At 30.9% G+C, this 26,307-nt stretch overlaps 1 pseudogene; it reads right to left on the minus strand.

The window, feature by feature from the left end:
* The window catches only part of LOC142328438 (presenilins-associated rhomboid-like protein, mitochondrial), a 72,424-nt pseudogene that overhangs the window by 16,111 nt on the left and 30,006 nt on the right, over nucleotides 1-26,307 (minus strand).

Below are 26,307 nucleotides of genomic sequence, written 5' to 3' on the forward strand. Positions count from 1 at the left end.
CGATTTATTAAACTACCAACTTTCAACATCCTCTTGTAACATGATGTTTCAAAAATCTCTATTTATACTTTCCCTTTCTGGTTTTCCTATTATCCATAATTTACAACCATAAAACACTAACCCTACATTAATATTTTCAAAAATTGGGGTATGTGCTCCTTTATCTTGCTTCTTCATTAGCCTTCATTCAATCACAAACTTTTCATCTTATTATAAAATTCTTTTTATGGGGATCTTTAAAGAGCTGAGCATTCTCCCATTACCTCCAAAATAAAATTAATCAACTGAAGGCTAGAATTTGACAAGATTTCAATGGACCTTCTTTAAGATGTTACTGTGGATTACAGTGAAATTACATTCATGAATTCAAGAAAGTGTAACTTATCGATGGTCACTACCTACATTATGGTAACCTAAAATAATTTTTAAGTAAATGCAAGATGAATGGCATAACTTTAGTTTTTGCAGTTAAACGGTGTAAATATTTAAGTTAGATAAATTTAAATTTAATTACACATTCATTTAAATTGTCTGTTCTTGGCTGTAGAATTCTTAGCACCAGAAATACTTTTCACACTGATTGGTAATCAACTATTATAAATTTTAATTCTAATATATATACACAAAAATATCTTCCTCTTTTAAAGGTATTCTGATATTTGATACTCCAACGATTACCATAGGGTATTTAAGACAGTCAGTCATTAACCTAGCTTTAAATTATTTTTAATTTTTTTTTAGCTAATTCTCTAATGGTAATAGAATAAAAGTTCAGTAGTTAATTTTCCAAATTAAAAAAAAAGGAAAAATTATTCTGATATGGGTTTTTTAAAACCAATATGCAAAGCATTGTTTCAGAATTGAAAATATGGTTTAAATTTTGTAAAATAAAACAAATGGTACTTAAATTTTTAATTAAATTTAAATGCACAAAGCAATTAAGAAGACTACCTCAGTTACCACTTGAAAATTGGTGATAGAACAAAATAACTGTAAGACCTGGTCAGATCATAACATTGAACATTTTTTTCTAAATAAAATCAATAGTTTGTTTTATCAAACTTTACCAATACACTGTCTGAATCAAACCAGTCAATTAAAACAATTATAATTTTTGGAAATAATTTCTCAAGAATTCTTGAGCTGTTTATTTAGCATATTGTAATTTCGCTGATCTACAGTAAGTCTATAACAAATAAATAAAGATATGCAAGTTGGTATAGTGTGAAAAACATTATTATATAAGTCAAGATATATAAATCAGTACACTATAATAACACTGTTACTAATGAACACATGCAAAAACAAAAAATGTGAACAAGCAAAGAATGAGGAACATTCATGATGTCAAAATTAGATTTTAATTTTATGGTCAGATATAAGCGTATCACTTGGCTTCTAAATTCAAGCAAATAATTTCAATTATATATATTTTTGTTAAGATACAAGGAGGCTTTGAAAACTGAATTCTTACTTCAAGACATAATGATAAACATTACTCTGATACTGTAAAAAAAACTATAGTAGTGGAGTTACGTAGTTTCTGAAATTTTATGACCGTGGATTACAAACTCAAACCGAAGCACTTGCAAGATTGCATCATTTGACTGAGAGCAAATGATATCCACTGTACAATGAAAAATACAGAAAAGTACTTTCTTGTTATGAAATATATGTTACATAATAATGTCTTGAACCATATGGAAAATAGCGTTAAGACAGAAATTTATGAAAAGAATAAGATTCACTGAAAATGAATTGTCTTTTTTTAGAATTACCATATCAATACTAAATTTCCAATTTATATAATACAAAAAAAAAAATAAACTAATAAAAAAATAACCTCAATATTTAAATTTTAATCTGATAATAAAGTAATAATGAAAAAGTTTTAATTGATTATCTTACCTTCAGAAAAACTATGCAATACATACATGTTTGCAGCTAAATGTAGAAATGAATAATGACTAAAAGTTGAGAGAACTAATGGCCAACACAAAGCAGCTGAAAAAAAAAAAAAAATTAATTATAGGCATGAAGAATCTGTCAAAAACCTATTCTCTTAGGGCTAATCACCGTTCTACAGTATGCAAAACTTTCGATTACGTTCTGAATAAAATAAACGAAAAGGCATCTGAGTGGATTCGCTTCCCACAGAATGCTCATGAGTTAAATGAAGCCAAGAGAAAATGGAGTTCTCGCTTTAAAATGCCGAGCGTCATAGGTGCTGTGGATTGCACGCACTTATGAAAATAAATTACGAAATAAATACGTCACTTTATTTGAGGTCTATAAATATCTTTTCTGACAAATGATATCGGTAAACATGTAACACATAACGATTCGTAATGAATAAGAGTTTACAGTAAAAATGGGTTTTTGTCAATATGAATAGCCTTTTGAGTGGTGGGAATTTTTATAAAATGTAGTTTTCTGAATCTACGTTCACTTATACTAACATATGTAACTAATCTGTGATTTATGACACGGGTTTTTCATCATATTTTGATGAAAACTGATGCTTACGGTTTTTTGAGACTCACAAGACCCCAGTACTGGAACATTATGAGGAAAGGGGCACGACAATAAACAGTGCGCGTTACAGTGAGATGCTTACTGTCAAGCTGAAGCCTGCGATTCGAAGCAAACGCCGAGGACTGCTGTCGAAAGTTTTTGTGTTGTTGCACGACAATGCCCATCCACATACTGCTGCCCGCACTGATGAAACGCTCCAGAAACTAAACTTTGAAGTACCGGCTCATCCTACGTACAGTCCTGATCTTGCCCCTTCTGATTACCACTTGTTTCGTCCTCTCAAAGAGGCATTAATTTTTTTTGTTTTTTGAGGGCAAAAAACGTCTATGTGTTATCATTTTTTTATGAAAAAAATAAAATAAATTAAAAACTAATCTAACGGAGGTAGTAAAACTTAAAACTAATATCACGGGTAAACACAAAAGTAAATATAATTTAACAAGGTCCGAGATGGGTGCAAAACTCCCATTCTCGGGTAACAAAAAGACAAAAATAAAAAAATATAAAACCGCTAACATAAAACTTAGAACTAGGTTAAAAACTAAAATAGTAAAATTAAATAAAACTTAAAACTAATATAAAATTATATAATAAAAAATTAAAACTGAGTTAAAAGCAAAAATTAAAACGGTGAAATAAAACTTAAAACTATTATATTTACAGAATTACTTACAACTAATATCACTAAAATCTTACAACTTAAAAAAAAAAAAACAAATAAAATTTGAGAAATTCCGATAGGGAGTGTAAAAGACTCCCTACTCGGATAACAAAATCAGAACACAGAACCAACATATAAGTTCTTTCATTGACAACAAATGCACAATCAACTGTATCGTTTTGTTTCCATCCATCAATGTATACCACCGCGTCTGGGTTCATCTTGGAGAGAACACACTGAAATATTTGCTGGAAGACAATAAATAGTGTTGATTGTTTATTGTATGTCGTAAGGTCAAAAGTAAAATTTATAAGGTTTATTCCCCGCGGTGGATATGAGCAAGGATACGTTGGAAAGAATGACGGTGTGTCAACATTTATATGCTGCAGTAGACGTCGGGTACGAACACCTACTGATGCAGTACAATGTGGATGGTCCTCGTACTTTCTTAAATTAGGATTTCTAAAGAACGAGTCAAAAGCCGGGTGATTTGGCTGTCCTTTGAGACGAGCAAAATAAGATAATAAAAGCTGGTTTCGTCTATCCCGAAGTGATGGTTCACCACAGTCTACAAGATTTTGGGATTTCTGTGCCAAAAACTTCGTTTTGGGCACAGAAATCCCAAAATTCTACACACCCATCCAGCCGTAACCGGTCGTCAAAGCAGCCCGCTCCCGTTCCGCAAGCCGCGGCCGCAAACCACCACGAACCAACAGGAGACAGTCATCGGCGAAAGCACGAGCCGCGAACCTTTTCGGAAATGTCAGCCAAAGAAATCCGTCAAATACCAAACTACAGAGCAGAGAACCGAGAACGAAACCCTGCAGGATTCCCCCGATGAGGACCTTCCATAGAGCAGCACGGTTAGACAAATAGTCTCAAACTACGGCCTGCAGGGCACAGTACCATTGCGGTCCTCCTACCGATAGAGGATACAACTATCCTAACCGTGCGGCTCTGTTTGGAGATGCGCTGCTGTCTGTGAAAGGGTCCGGGTCGTACTGGCCTATCCGTACTATACGTAAAGTAATTTAGAATAGTCAGTTGTTTGTTCGCGTACAGTAACGACCCGGACAACAGTATCACGTCTATTAGTAGACACTCGGCCTGGCGGCAACGTTCTGCCGTCTTGCCTACTACTGAATTGGCGTTCGACTGTAGCAGTCTGAGAGTTTGCCTAACCATACCTAGATAGCATGTCACACTCTATGATGGACTGAATACCACGTCCTTCAGAGAATTTGCTTGGCACAGGCGGGGAATATTGCTAGAATTTCCAGTAGGACATCCTTAATTGTCACTTGTGACAAGAAATCCGTACCGGTACTCTCCTTCGGGAGTGCGGTTATATTTATTTTGCCGCTGGAGGGGCCGGGAGTCATTAACGCATTTTGGTGGGGCGTGGGGCTTCTCGGACCTCTTATTTGCTATAGTTTTTGTGTAACTTTACTAAATAGCTGAATAGGTGGGAAGCCACAATATACGCCTTTTGTTGTGGGTATGAAAAGATCGTTAAGGACCACTCACACACTGTTTACTCTTGCATAATGCAAAGGCATTACAAGTAAATTTAAGAAATCTGTTTCATATTATACTCTTCCTTCAGTTATGAGAGCCTATTCCAAATGAAGAGGCGTTAACTTTTCCAATTCTACCAGAAACATGCAGTTTAGAAGAAAATGTTGGTGATGAAGACATAGTGACTTAGAAATTATCGAAAAAGAACAGGATCCAAATTCCCAAGATGAGAGCACTGAATCTCACAAATTACTGAACCAGAACCTTAATGATCTGTTTCGTCATGTTAATTTGTTTTAAATGTAATCTCAGAGTTCCTGACTTCAAAATTAGAAAGCCTTAACCTTTAATACAGTGGCACTCAAATATGTTTTCCTTTACTAAGCAGCAAGAACTTCGGCACCTGTTCTCCTTACACGATAAAAGTGTTCTCCAATGATTTAAATTCCTCACTGGATTTACTATAGCAGCGTCACAATCCTTCAGAATTCAGACTGCATATAGATCCCTCTGAAAATGTTTGAAAACCATCCTCCTTCACATTGGAAATAAGAAAACATCAATTCTCCTTTCCTCTTTAGCACAAATGAAGAAGACATATGACAGTATGAAATTTTTACTTGTGTTGATACAGATGAAAGTTATTCATGGGAGTATATGTAGAGACCTAAGGGTGATAGCAATTTTTTCTTAAGGCTGCATCTATCAGTTATACAAAGTACTTTGGTTTATTACACAAGCAGGACAATAGAAACAGAAAAACAATTACATTAAAACTAAAAAACCGGCCCAAGAGCTGAGCAGAAAAATATTATTTGTGAATTTTGTAAATCTAAAGAATGTCTACCTTCCACCATTACATATAAAACTTGCTTTGATGAAAAATTTTATAAAATAATAAAAAAATAAAGGTTTTACCACAATATATGGAAGGACACTTCCATTGTAGTTCTTCTTTTTTTTAATAATTAAATGAACGTTGTGTTACCTGCAACAAAAGAAAAAAACAGTACTATATGTGACGATGATAATAAATCTTTTTTTCAACTTACTATGTTTTGGTTATGCTAGCAATTAATACATTCGTAACGTAAATATTGTACTCATATTTTTATTATGAAATACGAGGTCTGATACTACTCATTACCATTCTTCAGCTGTAGGTTAGCTTTTTATGCAGACACTTGGGTGAAAATCACTAAAATTCAAGGGCATAATATTTCTAAAAATTACCATAATCTTAAGCCGGACCTAGCAGGCACTCAGCCAAAACCTAGAGATCACTAGCAGGAAGAAAAGAATGAAGAATATAGGAAAAGAGTACAAGTTAGAAAAGGATGATCTAAAGAGGACTGCAAACGATTCCACTCGAAAGAATGTATCTACATCTTTTCTACACAGTGCGTATCAATTTTACTAGTAATCCATTAGATTAGGGCTTCTTCATGTAGGATAGAAGTAGATAATTACTGATACGGAATACCTGTAGAATTACTGCGCAGTGCAGGTGAAGAAGCGATTGATAGATTGTACAAACTGGTGTGTAATATTTATAAAAAAGGAAAGTTCCGTAAGAAAAAAGACTTTGGTATCAAAGTTATGATACCAAAGAAAGCAGAGGATGATAAATGTGAAGAATACAGAACAATTAGTTTAACTAGTCACGCATCAAAAATCTTAACTAGAATTCTATACAGAAGAATTGAGAGGAGAGTGGAGGAAGTGTTAGGAGAAGACCAATGTGGTTTCAGAAAAAGTATATGGACAAGAGAAGCCATTTTAGGCCTCAGATTAATAGTGGAAGGAAGATTAAAGTAAAACAAACCGACATACTTGGCGTTTATAGATCTAGAAAAGGCATTCGATAACGTAGACTGGAATAAAATGTTCGGCATTTTAAAAAAATTAGGGTTCAAATACAGAGATAGAAGAACAATTCCTAACATTTACAGGAACCAAACAACAACAGTAATAATTGAAGAACATAAGAAGCTGTAATAAGAAAGGGAGTCCGACAAGGATGTTCCTAATCCCCGTTACTTTTTAATCTTTACATGGAACTAGCAGTTAATGATGTAAAAGAACAATGTAGATTTGGAGTAACAGTACAAGGTGAAAAGATAAAGATGCTACGATTTGCTGATGATATAGTAATTCTAGCCGAGAGTAAAAAGGATTTAGAAGAAACAATGAACGGCATAGATAAGTCCTACGCAAGAACTATCACATGAAAATAAACAAGAACAAAACGAAAGTAATTAAATGTAGGAGAAATAACAAAGATGGACCGCTGAATCTGAAAATAGGAGGAGAAAGGATTATGGAGGTAGAAGAATTTTGTTATTTGGGAAGTAGAATTACTAAAGATGGATGAAGCAGGAGCGATATAAAATGCCGAATAGCACAAGCGAAACGAGCCTTCAGTCAGAAATATAATTTTTTTCAAAAATTAATTTAAAGGTCAGAAAAAGATTTTTGAAAGTATATTTTTGGAGCGTTGCTTTATATGGAAGTGAAACTTGGACGATCGGAGTATCTGAGAAGAAAAGATTAGAAGCTTTTGAAATGCGGTGCTATAGGAGAATGTTAAAAATCAGATGGTTGGATAAAGTGACAAATGAAGACGTATTGCGGCAAATAGATGAAGAAAGAAGCATTTGGAAAAATATAGCTAAAAGAAGAGACAGACTTATGGGCCACATACTAAGGCATCCTGGAATAATCGCTTTAATATTGGAAGGAAAAAATTGTGTAGGCAGGCCACGTTTGGAATATGTAAAACAAATTGTTAGGGATGCAAGATGTAGGGGGTATACTAAAATGAAAAAACTAGCACTAGATAGGGAATCTTGGAGAGCTGCATCAAACCAGTCAAATGACTGAAAACAAAGCGATTCGGGCACGATGTTATACTTCCAAACAGATTACAAAAAGATAAGACTCGGAGCAAGCAAAGCAAGCAGAGGTATATGTAAGACTGTAATTTACATTAAAATAAAAACCATATTAGCATCAACATTAAATTACTAAAATTAAAAATTTTGTGTTAAAAGGAAAGATCCCGACTTATTATCTATTCTTTTCATATTTTGTTGAGTTCAAGTGGCAAAATTTTGCAAAGGACCTGGATATAGCTATTCTTTGTACTTCATCAATAAATTAATTACAACCAAATTTTTACCCCTGTTTCTTGGAATAACTGAGGTTTTTATATATATTTCATCTAGAAAAAAAAATATATATATAAATATGTATATTTATAACTTAAATGTAACTTATTTGCCTCTTGATTGGGTAGAATTAAATATAATATCAATACATATTTTACTTAATAATATTATCTTTATTAATCTCACGGGTTAACCAATCAACTATACATACCTATAAATTAAATTCATGTAAAACAAATTGTAGGGGATGTAGGATGTAGAGGGTATACTGAAATGAAACGACTAGCACTAGATAGGGAATCTTGGAGAGCTGCATCAAACCAGTCAAATGACTGAAGACAAAAAAAAAAAAAATTAAATTCACTATGTTTCACTTGTAATTCTTTAATCTTCCTCTGGTGACAAATACACATTCATCCACAATCATACAAAATTCTTGTAAAAATCTACCAAATCTGTAAAAATCTCAAATTCTTGTTCAGTACAAACAAATAACATACCCTGTACTACATCAGAGCATATCATATTCCCTAAGCGCTCAGTAAAAATCTGAATAACACATCATTAACACTATGTCATAGCATATTTTGTTTTCTAATTTTGCAGCAAAAATAAATAATACATCCTGAATGTATTACTACTTAATCAATTCCTTGCCCAAATTCTACTTGCTCGACAAAAAATTAAATACAGCATGCAATACGATAGCTAACAAGATATGCTGCTAAATCAACAAGAAGCTTGATAATGCATCCGTAACTGTGTCAAAGTATATCGCATTTGCTGCCTCATCAATAAAAGTAGTTATTACACCCTGTACTATGTGAGAGCAATATAACATTTTCTCTCGTTCAGTAAAATCATAAATAATATATAAATTATTTATATAACAGTTACCACTTACCGACAATCTTTAATAGTAATGTTCCAGCGCTTTCAGATTAATCCATCCTCAGGAACAATGATGTGTTATACTTTTTTATTTACGTCACATATCATTAATTATACTGAACTGAATTTTATAAAACTTTGAATATTTGTTTGATTAATATTATTCAAACATACATTAAACAATAATTTTAATTCTCAGGTCGGTAATACTGCTTCATACTAATAAACATAACAATTGAGACCTTCATACTGACATGATGCAAAATGTTGACTTTATTTTACCTTTTGACAATCGATTGTTATAATTACATTTTTATAAAATTTAGTTTAGTATAATTAATGACATGTAAAGTAAATAATTATAAAGCATAACACATCATTGTTCATGAGGATAGATTAATAATCTGAAAGCGCTGGAACATTACTATTAAAGATTGTCGGTAAGTGGTAACTGTTATATAAATAATTTATATATTAATACCAACGGGTCTTGCTTAATAAAATTTATATAAATAATAAACTCTGTACTAAACCTAAGTGAGCTTATTACATTTCTTACTTTTTTTGTAAAAATATAAATAATATACTCTGCAATATGTCAGAGAATAAATAGGATGTACTTGCTGCTTGAACTGCAAGATTTGAAAGAATAAATCCTGTAATTTGCCAGAGCATACCGTACTTCCTACTTCTTCAAAAAAGTTAAAAGAAAAATTAAATACTATTTAATTTTTCTTTTCACTGTGTCAAAATATAACATGTCGATTACCAAAAAATGTTAGTAATATACTTTGTACGATATCTAACCGCAAGACAATTTTAACTTATTTAATAAAACCCTACATAATAACCCTGCACTGTGAAAAACTAACTGATTTACCAACGACAAAGAAAACAGAACTCAAACTCAAAGTAAGTAACTTTCAGAACCACTCAAGCTAAAATCAGAATTCAATTACTAAGAAAATTTGCAAGCAAATTGGTCTTCAAATTTCTTATGAAAAAAAAATAATTAATTTTCCAAAGAAAAAGAACTAAATTCCTTAAAATTTCTGACATCAACAAAGTAAGTAGAGTACAAAAATGTAAATATTTCGGAGAAATCATAACATCAAATATAATTGAAAAATGTGTGGGATGAGGAATACAGTACAAAAAATCGAAACTGCCTATCATCTCATAAAGAAAGTTTTTATCATAAAAATTTCCTGTTATATAACTCCAAATTGAGGCACTAAAAAACTGCAGTTCTACCAGAAGCACTGTATGGGGCAGAATGTATGCATTTTTTTTTTAGAACAAAAAATAGCAAAAGTAGAAATAAAAATCTTAAGAAAACTCAGGGACAAAAATATGTAAATGAAATTTATAAATTGAAAAGTAATATAGAAATTTAAAAATGCACAGTAAAATTTAAGGTTCTTAATCTGAGAAAGAAGATTTTAGTTTTATGGTCATTTATACAGAATGAAAACCAAAGATTAGACAAAAATGTATGTAAAAGTATGAAGTAATAAAATCATTTATAACTGAAATTATGGCAACTTTACCTGGCAACTCTCCATTGGTCTTATTGCTCTGGTTTAGTACTTTTTTTTTCATTTAAGTACCATTCTTCTTACGATAATGAAATTAATTGTAAATTTTCAGAATAATTCTGATAAAATACTATGCGATGTAAATTTTAAACTAAATTCATATAAAAGTTATGAATGCAATCGTTTCCTAAAGTATACTTTATTTCAGCAGCCATAAAAATAAACAGATTCAAATGTTCAAGTATTTGTAATTTTCAAGTATAATCAAATTGAAGTATTTTTCAATATATTTTTGTGCCAGAAAATATTTTTGTATAATTATTAATATTTTCATTTACATTCATATGAAAATTCAATTTTAGTTCCTATAAAATAGTATAGTAGAGACAAACAACTGCATTCTGTGCTTCATTAGAACAGCTTTTAAAAAGTAGGCTAAACATGCCTAGACAAATTTTTTCTTGTCAATTTCAAAAACTCAGATTTGCTATTCAGTACCCGCTATATATGTATTGTTACAAAACTTAAAATCAAAACAATTCTCATAGGGTCATTTAAAAGAATAAAGTATTTTGTTTTTTAGTTCTCAAAACTCATTGCAGTTCCTATATAAAATTTAATTTTATAAAAATAACGCCGCCATATTGGTTAATCAAGCTAATGTAAAATGCATTATTTTTTACTAAATAAAATGTATGTCTGAAAATTATTATTAAATAAAATTAAATGTTAGAATAGACCTTAATAAAATATAAATATCATCCTACATATCAATAACTCTTACAAAATATAACAGTTTAAGAATCCTGATAAGCTTTCTAAAATTATCCGATTACATTTTCAACTCGTTTAACTAAAATTTAATAACTCCTCTTTAATTAAGTATTATTAGCTTAAAAAAAAAATTACCAAATCTATGTTTCATATATATTATTACTCATATATATATATATATATATATATATATATGAGTAATAAAGTTATTACTTACTTTAAATAACGTCCTAAATTGTGTTCAACAGTTATTTTTCTAGAATATTCTATAAAAAAAGTTCATCATTATAAACCCACGTACATACACCAAAACGTTAACGACGAAAGTGAAATTGAGATCGGTAGATGGCATCATAAATACTTTAAAAGAAATTATTCATAATTTTACATATAAGAAATTAAATAATAATAAAAAATTATGTAGCTTGAAACACACACTTTTTGCCACTGTTTGTTCAAAAAATATTTATGATAATTAATAAATAAACAGAATAAAATTGTTTCTAAATCTTATTAAGAGATTGAACAAATTATATACATTTTTAATTATGATGAGTTTACAACAAATTATTCCTCGAATTAAGATTATTTTAAGTCAGCTAAAAATTATTGATATCAAACAAAAACAAGATCGATAAGTAATAATGTATTAGTTGTCAGCTAATTAAAAATATCGTTGAATTTAGCTTGGGCATAATTATAACAATTATTTACTAGCACAGTAAAAGTAAGAATCTGTAAATTTTTTGATTTATTAATCATGAGGTTTAATAAATTTTTGAATTTCACTCATTAAATTGCCGTTCAATAAATCTTAATAAAAACAAACTTGGTTTTGTTTTTCTAGGTTAAAAAATTTAATCACTATCTTCCGTACAACTTAATCTTGAATTCTTAATATTTAAAAATGCATTCACAAAATATACAAATTATTATAGTTAATTTTTCTTAAAGTGTGTGTGTGTGTGTTAAACTTTTAAAAATGAGTAATAAAAAGTCCTATTCTATATCGTAGCAGAATTGAAACTGTAAAACTGTTAAAAGTTAAACCTTCAACACGCAGCAATTCTTCCCTCTTCCCCATCCATGTCTAACCGATGTATCCTTTTTCTCCTCTGCGTTCATTGCACGTATATCTTATATAACATACTTTTTGCCCTTGAAAATTAACTAAGCATTTTTTCATTACCTCCACAATGTGGAAACCGGTAAAGAAAATACCTCCTGTTTAAATAATATACCTCAATGCTACTATATTAATGTTTTTTTCTAAGAGTAAAACGTTCTGATAATTTATCCGAGGCTACTCTTCCATTTAAAACAAAAAAAAGCTACTTTAACACATTTAAATTAATCTATAAAATTTAAAATAAACTGTAACCGATCTTATATCATGCGGTCTAATTTTACGATTCAGCGATATGGTCTTCTTATAATGAAAAAAAGGAATTCTAATAAAATTGATTCAATCGTCTAATTTATTTGTTTCAGACTAAATAAAAATAAGATAAAAATAGAAGCAGAAATGATATCGCTACAGATAGAAATAATTACGTGAGGCCAAGATTTGAAATTTTTGTCCGATTTATTAAAAAATATTTTTTTTAAAACTATTTTAAAAATAATACAGAACTGACCGAACTGTTTTGAATCAAGTTCGGACAAAATACAGACGGAAATTTAAACACGGTTGAAAAAATAAAGCACGATAATATTTTGAACAAACTGTTATTTTAGTAGAAGAAGTTTCTTTTATACGCATCGAATGTAAGGGCAACTAATGCTAAAACTGCTAGAAAATCTTTCTAAATGGAAATAATTGTTTCTCGATAAGGAAAACTAATCGAAGATAATTTCCCAATTTCGTATTACTGATAATAACCGAAACCTTATCGACCAGTGATTCCCAAACGGTATGCTGCGGCCTCTTCATAGGGGCGCTTCGAAATATTGTAAAACCTCCATTACAAAGATGCTTAACAAATATTAATGCGATTCACCTATCCGAACCTGAGATAAATTTTTGATATAAGAATAACAAAACAGTGGACAGGAGCGAGAACGAAGGAGAAAGTGTCTCCTTCGTTCGAAGGAGCAAATTGAAATTAATTTTTATCGCAGAATTCTTCAATTCTACGATGAATCGTATTCATTTAAAAAGGATAGTTTAATTTATCATAAAGAAATGAATTTGTTATTTTGATTATATTTTTGAGTTGACAAATGGAAATCGTACTCATACTTCAGCAATATTTCCACTGTTCTGTCTTATACGAACGAGTTGAGTTACTTATAATCTAAATAGATTTGATAAGATAGGAAGTAGTGGGGCTACTGCTGTCCATAGATATTACCTCCTATCCATAGATAGATAGATAGATAGATTCATGTATTTTGTAGAGGAAATTCCTCTGGTAATCCTGAGAAAAGTTTTTTTTATAACTTATGTGAACGGAAAATTATTTAGTCTAAATAAACGATTTGAAGGGTTGTAGAGTGATTTAATGTGATTCTTTTATTTAAAGGATTTTGCGCAAAACTCGTTTATTAATTTGTTTTACATATCATTTCTATTTCTTCTAATTACTGTACGCAAAATAACTAATATTACTTATTAAAAGTAATATTTTCTACGAGTGTAATGATGTTTAATAATTAGGCAATCCATTTGGCGATCGTAATAAACATTTTGAATCGGTATATCGATATATAAAATATATATTCGTCTTTTGTGAAGACAGGAAAATATTTCATTTCTCATTCTATAATTCCTAGTAAGCCTGAAAAAAGGATTTCTTATTGAATTTTTTTTTGTATTTGTTCGTACAAGAGTTATGTATATAAGATAATACGTACTGTAAAGTAAAACTCTTTATAATTACACTGCCGCTTGCTAAACAAAAAAGAAATTTCAGTTAAAACTGACAGTGTAGTCAAAACAAAAATACAGACGCTATTATATGTAATGTTTTCAAGGTCAATAGCATATAAAAAAACTATATAACAAATTACTTGTACGTGACCACTGTTCCTACTTATTTGATACTAGCAGAAGCGGCAATGCTTTTATATATATATATATATATATATATATATATATATATATATAGAGAGAGAGAGAGAGAGAGAGAGAGAGAGATTGATAAAGAGAGAGTTTAAATGAACGCAATTGAAAATTTGATAAAACTAATTAAAAAACTGAACTTCACAAATTTTACCTTTCACTTATTCTCCTTCCCCTTTTCCCTTTCCAACTTTTTCCTTTCACCGTTTTCCCTCACCCCTCTCCAGTTTCCTTGTATAACGTTAAGTCAATGCCCCTCCCATTATTTGAAGTCATAACTTATCGGACCTTCCTCTTCCTGTTTATTTGTTATTATTCACAGTATTTATCTTTTAATTTTATTATAATATAAGAATATATACCGTATTTATTCGAGTACCCCTCGCCACATAATAAGCCCCGCGCCACGATTTTCCGGACCGAAAATCTATAAAAAAAAATCGAGTACATACCGGTATTTTAAAGTGCAATAGATATGATAAAAAAATACGAAAATATTCAGAAAGTAAAGCGTTTAATTCGTTCATTTAAATTACAATATTAATATTACATTCATAATTAATTACCGTAAGTACTAGTTTAGTTCAGAATCAGTAGGCCAGTAAAACGAAAAGAAAGTACCACGATGAAAAAGATAATTCAATTCGCTTTTTAATATGGGGTTTTATTTTTAATTAATCACCGTCACTGTCAATGGTTGTAGAAGAGTTACCGGTAGTCTCGACGCCGCTCTGCCAAAGGTAAATCGTCTTTACTACCATCAAGTTCATTACATTCCGCATTTTTTACTAATTCCGTGGAAATACGTTATCCAAACACAAATCCGGTTAAAATCTGGGCTTTTGATTCCTTCTGTAGGCGTAAGAAAGAAATTTTCTTACGCTAAATCTTTTCTAAGATTTATCATGTATTTGTGAAAACGTAATATTTGTTGTTCATAAGCGTCTGGAAATCGTTGAGAAACGGTCGTCTTTCGTCTTATTGACATATCATTTCTTGAAAAAAAAAAACGTGTTATCCATCCACAGCTCGCTTTAAAATCAACTTTATTCAACGATTTAGCGATTTCACGAGCATACGATCGACACAATTCTGTCGTGACAGCATAACCGCATTTCCTTTTTTCCATAAAGCCCTACAATTTTTTTCTACGTCTGTGTATTTTGGTTTTAAACCACGAAAAGCCCTTTTATTACCGGCGCCTTTCACCAGAAGTCATTTCTTCGTACGCAAGTCTCGAATGCAGTTTTCATCTACGTCAAATTTTCTTCCTACCGCCCGATTTCCAATTTTTTCAGCCTCTTCTATAACGCGCAGTTTTTCATTTACCGTAAAAGATGGTAGACGCTGTCCTTTTGTACTCATTTAAATGCCGTAATTAAAATAAATCACCGTATTAAACTTTACAACATAAACTAAACAGATAAAACGCACATAACCACATATACAAACAGTACAACGACTATGGCGAATAGACAAGACGACGATGGCTAACCGTAACTGTAGCGTCATTAGAACCGGATGCAGCCTATACAGAATGAATCGGTTTTATAAAAATACCGTAACTTCGTTCCTATCGATAATATGAACAGGATGTTAATAATTAAGGATGTATTCTGTATAAGCGGCAACCGGTATTGATAAACGAAAGGCTAATGTAACAATATTTATGCGATTTAATTTAGGTACTTGTAAGAAAACGTTTACTTTACATAATTATCCTGGCTATAGGCTATGTTACAAGTAAGCCCCGCACCCTTATTTTTTCTCTCAGATTCCAAGAAAAAAAGTGCGGGGGGTACTCGAATAAATACGGTATGTACTTACTAAAGAATTGTTTAAATGGACAAATTTCTTACTCGATAAAATTTAATTTACTCCATTTACAGGTTTATTTATCGTTTGTTCTTTTAATTTCATTTCTTTTATTTCTATTTCTGATCATTTCTTTTTGATACCCGTTATTTTTCTGCTATATGAAAAAATATTGTTTAACTCTTTTTGACGTGAAACGTCTTTAAAATCACACCGAAACATACGGGTACCAGAACAGAAATTTGTAGCGTAACGAAAAGGACTATATCGTCCTGCCTTAATAACTCCCTAACTATTAGTCTCAAGCGGTGTCATTTTATAACTTACACGGTCAGCTCGCCGATACAGCTTTGAGTTTGTATCACTGGCTAACGGATTGGCGGGGAGGGAGCACAGCACAGATCCGGTAAAACCGGCGCTTTTGCTTATTTTCATTCAGTGTAGGTCACGACTTACGACGTAATCGCGAGGTGTTTCGTGTATTTGCGTTTACAATCGGTAGAGATACATCGATTTAAGTAATAATAAGTGTATTTTAAACAATATTTACGCGTAAAAAATAAAAATATAAAATAGAAAACAATCATTTTACCAGTTCATGGACATTTACTTTGTAAATCGCTGAATATTTTCAAATAAATTTACTTTTGTTAGTTATTTTAATTAAAGGATCATTTATACTAGTATTATTGGAATAAAATTTTGTTCAAACAAAATAAAATGAAGTATTTATTTTTTTTACATTACATTTATATTACATTTTATACATTTTTTTATATTACAGCGTAGACAACAGATGCGTAGCTTATTAGTCCGTACGGGTCACCGCTCGATACAGTCCATCATTCATTTATCCGTCTGGTTACAGGAGCGTTTCATTAAAGCCCTGTAAGTAAGTCTATTAGTTATTATTACCAGAATTGTAGGTAGTACTGGTAGACAGAACGTTCTGGGTTCGAATTCCGGTCAGAATTGGTTTTTATATACGCTTTATTAAAATTAAAAATAAACGTAAGAGACGAACCGGATGTCGGTCTATTGCCGATACAAATAAATAAATATAAAAATGTATTAGGTACTAATTATGTGTAAGGAATAGCATTAATAAAGATTATCAACCGTTGGTAGCCGTGATGCTGTCGAGGTAACACCGCCCTTCCTCTCCGACAAACTAAACGCTTCACTAAATACATGATGCAACATAACTCATATTTTGATAAATAATTAAATCTATAACGTACATTATATTAAATTAAGTTAAAAATTCCAACGGCGACTGAGTTCGAACCTGGGACCTTCCGGAAGATTCCATTTAGGAGATCAGTCGGCAAACGGTTTAGTTGATGTTTGTTGAAGAATTAAATAACATTATATTTTCTGTTCTTATAAACATAAAAGGATTACATAAAGCAGGTCGCTTATAGCGTCTAACGCAACATTGTATTTATGTGGACGTCTCTTACTTTTATTATTAGAACCTTAAATATAATCCAGTTAATTACAAGTTTTACATATTCATTTTTTTACCCTTTAATGCTGTATTTCATTTTATAAATAAGTTTATAACGTTTTATCATATTAAAAATTGATCGATCAGTCGATATAGTTGTTAGCATGTTGGCTGCTAAATCTACCGGTCTCGTGTTTGATTCCTGGCAAAAATTTCACTTTTTTTTAATAACTCATTAATTTTATCGACCATATTCTTCGTTCGTTAAAATACACGTGTAGGGTATTACGAGGTCAAATTGTAAATAAAACTGGAAAAATTTATCTGTTATTATGTAATATTAGAATCTTTTTTTTAAAATTACTTTACAAAACAGATAAACTTTATCGTAATATTTAAAAAAAAAAAATTATAAATATTAAGGGAGATTAATTATTATTTTAAATAAAATGTAATAAATATAAAATAATCGACAAATCTTGATTTAATTTAATTATATCGAACGTCTATATAAGAAATGTCTTTATAAGAAAACGTCTATATTAACGTGTTACTCGCACAGCAATACACATACGTACGCGCACACACATGTACACATGTTTACGGTTGTATTTGAATTGTACAACGCTTGTTCAGTACTGTCTGACGGTAGCCAATCAGAGCGAAGGAAGCCAGCCACCTGCGTTTTTATTAAACCCCCGTCCCTCCATCGCCCTCGTGGCATTAGTTAGACTGACAGACTTATGCCTCATCCCAAAAAAATTAAATAAAAAAAGATTTACCTCTAAAATTCCTCTTAGCTAAAGTCCTCTGTCACCGTATAAACTATACAACTTTATAAATTATGTTACTGTATTATTTTATCATTAACTCTTGAACTATTTTCTTTTTTTTTTATTTATTTTATTAAAGCATTTGTTACTATAAGAAATTTATTTTATTAAATTTATTTATCATGAAACATTTCGCTTTAATCAACTGATTTTTTTTAAAATCTAGCACAAATGAAGTATTACAATAAATAAAAATACCTTCAAAACTAGAATGAAATCTGTTACTCCATAATTACAATTTTTGCTTTTTAATTTTTATTAAAATACCAGTAGACCTGGTAATGCTTTGCTATTGCTATATATATATATATATATATATATATATATATATATATATATATATATATATATATAGAGAGAGAGAGAGAGAGAGAGAGAGAGAGATTTTTACAAATATAAAACATATATTACAAAAATATAGTATATATCCCCAACGACAAATGTTTTCCAGCGATTCATCTCAACGCTACCACCAAAAATTTTAATAAATAATAATTACCTCTAACATTTTTTTTCTCTATTTTCTTTTTATATGATAGATTTTAATCATTATGTAATTATTTCAACGAATATTACGCTACTGGCTTTTTTCATCTATAATACTAACCGGTCACTACACCGAATACTTCCCGTCTAGCCCTACTGCGTTCATTATCCTTCTTGTGACAAATAACAATCAAAGTATCTTCAATTTTTAAAAACGTCACTGTATTGTAATCTCTGCAGAGCAACAGTTTGGTCAGTACAGGATTCGAAACTTTTAATAATTTGAAGTATACGGGTTTCAAAAAAGTCGGTTTCCGTCTTAAAAATACTAGTTATAGTCGGTTACCTGTCCTCCGTACGGGTAAAAAAATATTTCCTAATATTTGAGATATTTCCATGCGAGAAACTTGCAAACTTATGGACGGAAGGGCAAGAAACGAAAAGGACCTAATCCGATTGTTACCGTAAGTTAGTTAATCCGCCCCAATTTTGAAACGGTGAAACAATTCGTGATGGCATAAATCATATGGTCCTTCCAGGTTACGTAACATTTCAGAAAAGTCGGTTTACAAGTTTTTTGCGTGAAAAACAGATTCTCAGAAACTACTACATTTTTATATACGGTATAATAGATTTTAAGTTAACTTTGTTTTGTTCTTTTAGAACGATCACTTTACACTTTTTTAAATTTTTAAACTTTTTAGAACAGCATTAATTTACAAAGAGAGCGATTCAATAAGGGGGGTGGGGATGGAAGACGGGTTGGGAACCGATTCTAGATCTTGAAATAAAGAAAGAACTTCGTATACCAACATATGTCCGAAAACGCTTGTTTGTCGAGTTACGGTTAGGGTGGGTTTCGTTCGGATTTCAGTACCCCGGTGAGATGAGGTCATGTTCAAATTTTTAGGGGGTCATAGGAGGAGTAAACTTTATGGGTTCTTATGATTTTGACCTGAAAATCTAATAAATACGTCTCAAATTTGTATCTTCCATAGGTTTTATGAAAACCACAGTAAAACGGAAAAATTTCGTGACAAAAAAACTCGTTTTTTTTAGGTTTGAAGTACAATAACTTTGTTAAATGACTGATAAATGCGTAAATTTTATTGATGTACCGTGTAGAGAACTTAATTTTGAGAAAATTGATGAAACTAAGTCTATGAAAAACAAAAATATCAACTTTTATTATTAAAAACAAAACAGAACAAAGTGAATGAATTTATGAAAATTAAAAACAACTTTTTAGTGTAATAAATTTAGACCGCAAACATCAAATTGATTTGTAGAATTTAATAATCTTCGTGAGAGTAGTACACTTCGCAGCACTCATGTTTCATCTGACGGACCGTTACAAGTTGATGAAAAAAAAATTCTTCAAGTAGTACGGTTTAGTTCTAAAACGAGCACGCGAATAATTTTTACGCCACTCTACATTCTACAAAGTACAGTACGGAGGACATTACACGCTCAAGACTGAATCCTTGTCACGTCCAGAAAATACAACACCTCCAGCTTGGGTGACCGTGCCGGACGAGTCTTTTCAGCGGGTTAACATAATTACGTTTAAATCTCGTTTGTACTATTTTCGGACGAAGATACGTGTATCCGTAACGGCGTAAACAACACGTGAAATTCACGTCGGTGGTGTGAAGAAACCCACATGCTGTAGTCAGATCAAATTTCCGGTGATCGTTTGATGCGGCACGATCGACCAAAAATTAGGCCCTTTCTTACTAGAACGTGTCACGGGAAGAGATTATCTGAAATTTTTAAACGATGTATTTTTTTGCTTAAAAATTTGTCATCGGCGAAACAAATCTAAATGTACTATCGACTTGATGGAGTACCAACCAACCCGTTTCTTGAATAAAGTAAGACGGTATTTAGATGAAAAATTTACCGGTGAATAGACTTAATTACTATACATTCCACACAGACTGGAATCTGTGTATAATACATCGTTTCCTGAAGAAAGAATCCATTAGTTTGTCGCATTCTTTTTTGCGATTGTGATAAATATAAACCGTCTCTGGTATAGGAGGTACCAATAAGAATTGCTTTCTCTGATAGTAATGATGTTCGGTATATACAGCCTTCGTTGAGGTGAAAGAAGTGAAGGTGTCATTTGTACGACTGAACATCATTTCCGTTTCAGTAGGTTAGTACCTTGTTACGCGACAACATATGTTAGCTAAGTAAAGAATCTAACGGGAAACGGTTTCTTCCTAATTCTTATTAAAGAATTTGCTAGTCGTAACTCGATTACAAACTGTTTTCGGACGTATGTTTGTACGAACCCTTCTTCTTAATTTCAAGCTCTAAAATCGGTTCCCAAATTATTTCTCTTTCCTCCTAAATCATCTTGTCTGTGTATACATATATATTTAATTACACAAATTAAAAATAAAGTAAAAATACGCAAATATAAAATGTATAGTTTACATTTAATAAAATTATCTTATAGAAACATCATTTATGATAAAATAATTTCTTCACTAAAAGTCTTAATAAAGTTTGCAAATTCGATGCGACGATCAACTTGGAACATTTAACAAATTTAGACGGGATTACTTACTCTCCTCTCACAGTGAGAAATATAATTTCTGTACTAATGAAATAATTTCATAGAATCGATACACATACATAAAAAAATATGTCAGAGATTCGAATTAAATTTGATTTGGCTATATTTATTCCTTATAAACAGAACTACGATTGGGCATAAATATCTTGGAGGTTGGAAATTGAAAGCGCCCTTGAGAAGATAGATCCGATAACGAAATTATTATGCACTATAGTGCATCTTCGGTAAGAAATTAAATGATCTTTATACCCCTCAAAATTTACGCGCGCACACCCACCCACAGAGAGAATGAGAGAGAGCAAGAGTGTGTACAGCGTCTAACGCAACATTGTTGTAATTTATCTGGACGTTTCGTACTTTTATTATTACAACCTTAAATATAATCGAGTTAATTACAAGTTTTACATATTCATTTTTTACCCTTTAATCTTCTATTTCTTTTTAAAAATAAGTTTATAACATTTTATCGTATAAAAAACCGGTCATCAGTCGATATAGTTGTTAGCATGGTTTCTAAATCTACACGGTCTCCAGTTTGATTCTGGGCAAAAGTTTGCTTTTTTTTAATATGTCAATTTCATCTACCGCTATTCTTCGCTCGTTAAAATACACGTGTAGGGTATTACGAGGTCGAATTGTAAATATAACTGGAAAAATGTTATCTGCTATTATGTAATATTAGAATTTTTTTTTTTTAAATTACTTTACAAAACGGATAAACTTTATCGTAATATTTTTTTTTTTAATTATAAAAATTAAGGGAGATTAATTATTATTTTAAATAAAATGTAGTAAATATAAAATAATCGACAAATCTTGATTTAATTTAATTATATCGAACGTCTATATAAGAAATAGAGATATTAATTTGTCACTGGACAGCAATACACATACGTACGCACACATGTACACATGTACGCAAGTTTACATCGCCTGATCTATGCTGTCTGACAGTAGCCAATCAGAACGAAGGAAGCCACCTGTGTTTGTTAACCCCCTTCCCTCGCACCATCCTCGCAATAGTCAAACTGAGAGATGTTTTTACGTCATCCCAAAAAAATAAACGAAAAAATAATTACCTCTAATATTTCTCTTAGCAAAAGTCGTCTGTCAGCGTATTTTATAAATTATTGTTTTATTTTATCATTGGCTATCGAAGTACTGTTTTTTTATTAAAGCATTTATTACCATAAAGAATTTACTTATTACATTTTTTTTTTTTATTAAACATTTCGCTTTTTTAAAAAATTCATTATCTGAATTTTTTTAAATCTATTTACAAATAGATTTTACAAATTATATATTCCAGTAAATAAAACTGTACTTTCAAAAAGTAAATTGAACTAACATACCGGCGGCGGGTACACAAGGGGTTGATGAAGCTTATTTGTTATTTAATAAAATCTAATGTACAGTTTAGTTCTAAAACGAGCACGCAAAGAATTTCTACGCTACTCGACATTTTACAAAGTACGGTACGGAGGACATTACACGCTCAAAGACTGAATCCTTGTCACGTCCAGAAAATACAACACCTCCAGCTTGGTGACCGTGCCGGACGAGTTTTTTCAGCGGGTTAACATAATTACTTTTAAATATCTTTCGTACTATTTTTAGACGAAGCTACGTGTATCCTTAACGGCGTAAACAACACGTGAAATTCACATCGGTGGTGTGAAGAAAACCACACGCTCCAGTCGGATCAAATTTCCAGCCGTAATTTTCGGTGAACGTTTGATACGGCACGATCGACAACAAATTAGACCCTTTCTTACTATAACGTGTCACAGGGAGAGATTATCTGAAATTTTTAAACGATTTATTTTTTTGCTTGAAAATTTGTCATCGGCGAAACAAATCGAAATGTACTATCAACTTGATGGAATACCGACCCGTTTCCCGAATAAAGTAAGACGGTTTTTAGATGAAAAATTTACCGGTAAATGGACTGGACGTAGAGGGTTGGTAAATTGTCCGACTAGATCGGTGAACCTTAAACCCCTTAGATTATTGTTTACGGGAACGGATGAAATGAGAGGTGTACGAGAAAAACGTAGACGCACGTGACGAACTGATCGCTTGCATTGTCAGTGCTGCTGCCCTCATCAAGGAACGTCAAGGAAACGAGTTGAAAAGTGCATCGATGTCAACGGTGGAATTTTCCACCATTTATTTTAAATTTAAAAAATATAAACCACAGCGAGTATTTTTTTTAAAAAGTAAATTAAAATTATTATTTTAATTTTTCAAAGGTTAAACGTATTTTACTAAAAAAAAAGAAAACGGTTGTTTTTATTTTTACTAATCCTTAAAGTTGTTTTCCATACAGTATATTACAACGATTTTCTCAGAATTAAACTCTACAAGTTTGTTTAACAGAGTTATTCTACATCAAACCTAAAAAAACGTGTTTTTCGTCACTGAACTTTTCTGTTCTACTCTGGATATCGTGAAAATAAGGGATGATAGTACTGTTTTTCTTTTATTCTATTTTTCAGGTCAAAAAACATAAGAAACGATCAATTTTACCCCTTATATAACGCCTTAAAAATTTCAGTATGACTTATTTCACAGGGGAACTGAAATCCGAGCGAAATCTACGCTAGCCGTAACTTTACAAAGAAGCGTTTTCGGACATATGTTTGTATGTGAACTTTTTCCTTTATTTCAAGATCTAGAATCGGTTCCCAAATTATTTCCCTTTCCCCCAAAATCACCCTGTATTTACGATAAGTAAAATAGAACTGATAGTTACCGTTTATTTAATGTTCCATTTCGGACAAACCTCAAATCAGGTGACTTTTTATTAATACAAAAGTGCACATTAAAACAATCGCACGCGCGCGCATAGAAATTTGATATCGCATATCACTAAATATTTAAAATTAAATAAGTAAAACGAATGAAAATTGCAACAACGGGAAAAGAACTGCTCCTCTGTTACTCTGAAAGTCGTGGGTTGAATTCCCGCCTAGTTATGGTAAACGTATAACAAAACAATCAAAACGTAATTAATAGCTGAACCGACTTAAAAGTGAAAAATAAAATTAATGACTCGATTTCCGTAGCTGAGCGGTACCGTCTTGGCCTTTCATTCAGAGTACCGGGTTCTAATCCCGGCCAGATACGGTATTTTTCATAAGCTACAAATTTCCATTTTCACGTTCACGCAATAGAAGTTTCTTTGTAAGATTTTGCGGTGAATTATTTCATCGATCGAAAAAAATAAATAAATAAATGAACTATAAACATTGTATAGATAGATGGTAACAGTGGCGGATTGAGTAATCACGTACGGCTATCAGGAAATTGTTTGGCATAGTCTAATGTTTGACATAGCTGAACTGCGGTTCAAATTCAGTAAGTCTTTTAGTAAACAATAGTGAACCGTCTCTTTGTAATAGCGAAACCAAACGATCTGCTACTACGTACCTCATATTAAAGCGCAAACAAATCATCCAAATTTTGAACCGGCATGCTGATTCAAAACGTTTTTCTTTTTCTTTTTGTTTGAAAAGGAACTAACAATGGAATAATATGATTTTTTTCACACGTTCATAAGTACGAAATTTACTTCCCCCCCCCCCCCATCAAAACACTTTATCTTTTCTTTTTTGGGATTCCTCAGACATAAAACTTCGAGAAATTAAAAAAAAAAAACAATACCCCATTTTTGACTGATTACCATACTTTTCCTTCTTGCAGTATACCTTTAGATTTATGCCAGGAAAATAGAATGAAAAATATTTTCGATCGGTTTATATGTATATTCTGTGTATTTTTACATTAAAAAAATTATAATAAAAAGTCATTTAATACAAATTTCCAAAAAAACTTATAAGATGATCATTAGAGAGAAATTATCTTAAAAAATAAAAAAAAATCGTAAAAAGTGATCAATTTTGTTAATAAATAAATAATTCAAAATGCATAAAAAAATAGTTTCTTAATACACGTTTTAATTTTAGTTCATTTTTACTTCCTTGTACGAAGTAAGAAAGTATTGTGATGGCGAAAAATTTCGATATTCAGATTTCAACTGAAATATCCATTTTGACCATCCCTGAATCCAATTTGACTACTTTGGGCGTGACGTCTGTACGTACGTATGTACTTAAGTATTTGGCATAAGTCAAAAAAGATTAGTTAAAATTTTGTGTTTAGGACTGTTATAACATCTCGTTGTGCACCTCCCCTTTTGATTGCAATCCACCGAACCAAAAGTGTCCAAAAAAAGACCAAAATCTTGTTTCTAACTACAGTAATAAGCCCACATTGAAAGGATTTCAACGATATATCGTAAATGGTATTTATTTTCATTTGTTCCAGTTATAGCCAAATAAAATTTTAATTAATGAAATATTTGAAAGGGGAAAGCACATCGGTTCAAATCCCCTTTTTCATCTACATTTTTTTAACTTTTTTTTTATTTAAATATATTGATTTATTAATAATTATTAACCTTTCATTATAAAAAAAAATACGATGAATAATAATTCAATAACAAACAAAAAAAAAAGAAAAAATATGTACAATTATTAATGAGATAAAATTTTACGTATTTACATTTTTAAAAAAAGTGTGAGTGTAATTTAATAGACGTACAAAAAATCATGTGTTGTCAACAACAGATTCTATGTAGTTAAAAATTAATAATATTTTTACATTAATCATAAATTAATTTTTTTTTTTTTTTAATCATTTAATGGTATTAATTTGTAAATTTATTACAATTTTTATACTCATTCATTAAAACAAGATTAATTTTATCTTGTGGTTATGTTCAGCCCAAATAAAAAAATTGGTTATTTAATGTTTAAAGAGCATTATTGTTTAAAATTTCCTTTTAATTTCATGGAACAAGGATTATTTATTTGCACTGTGAGTATGAGTGTGTGTTTGTGTGTATGTAATAGATATTTTTATATATTAATATATATATATATATATATATATATATATATATATATATATATATATATGAA

The sequence above is a fragment of the Lycorma delicatula genome, chromosome 7 (genome assembly GCF_047948215.1).
Source record: "Lycorma delicatula isolate Av1 chromosome 7, ASM4794821v1, whole genome shotgun sequence".
NCBI classification, from domain to species: Eukaryota; Metazoa; Arthropoda; class Insecta; order Hemiptera; family Fulgoridae; genus Lycorma; species Lycorma delicatula.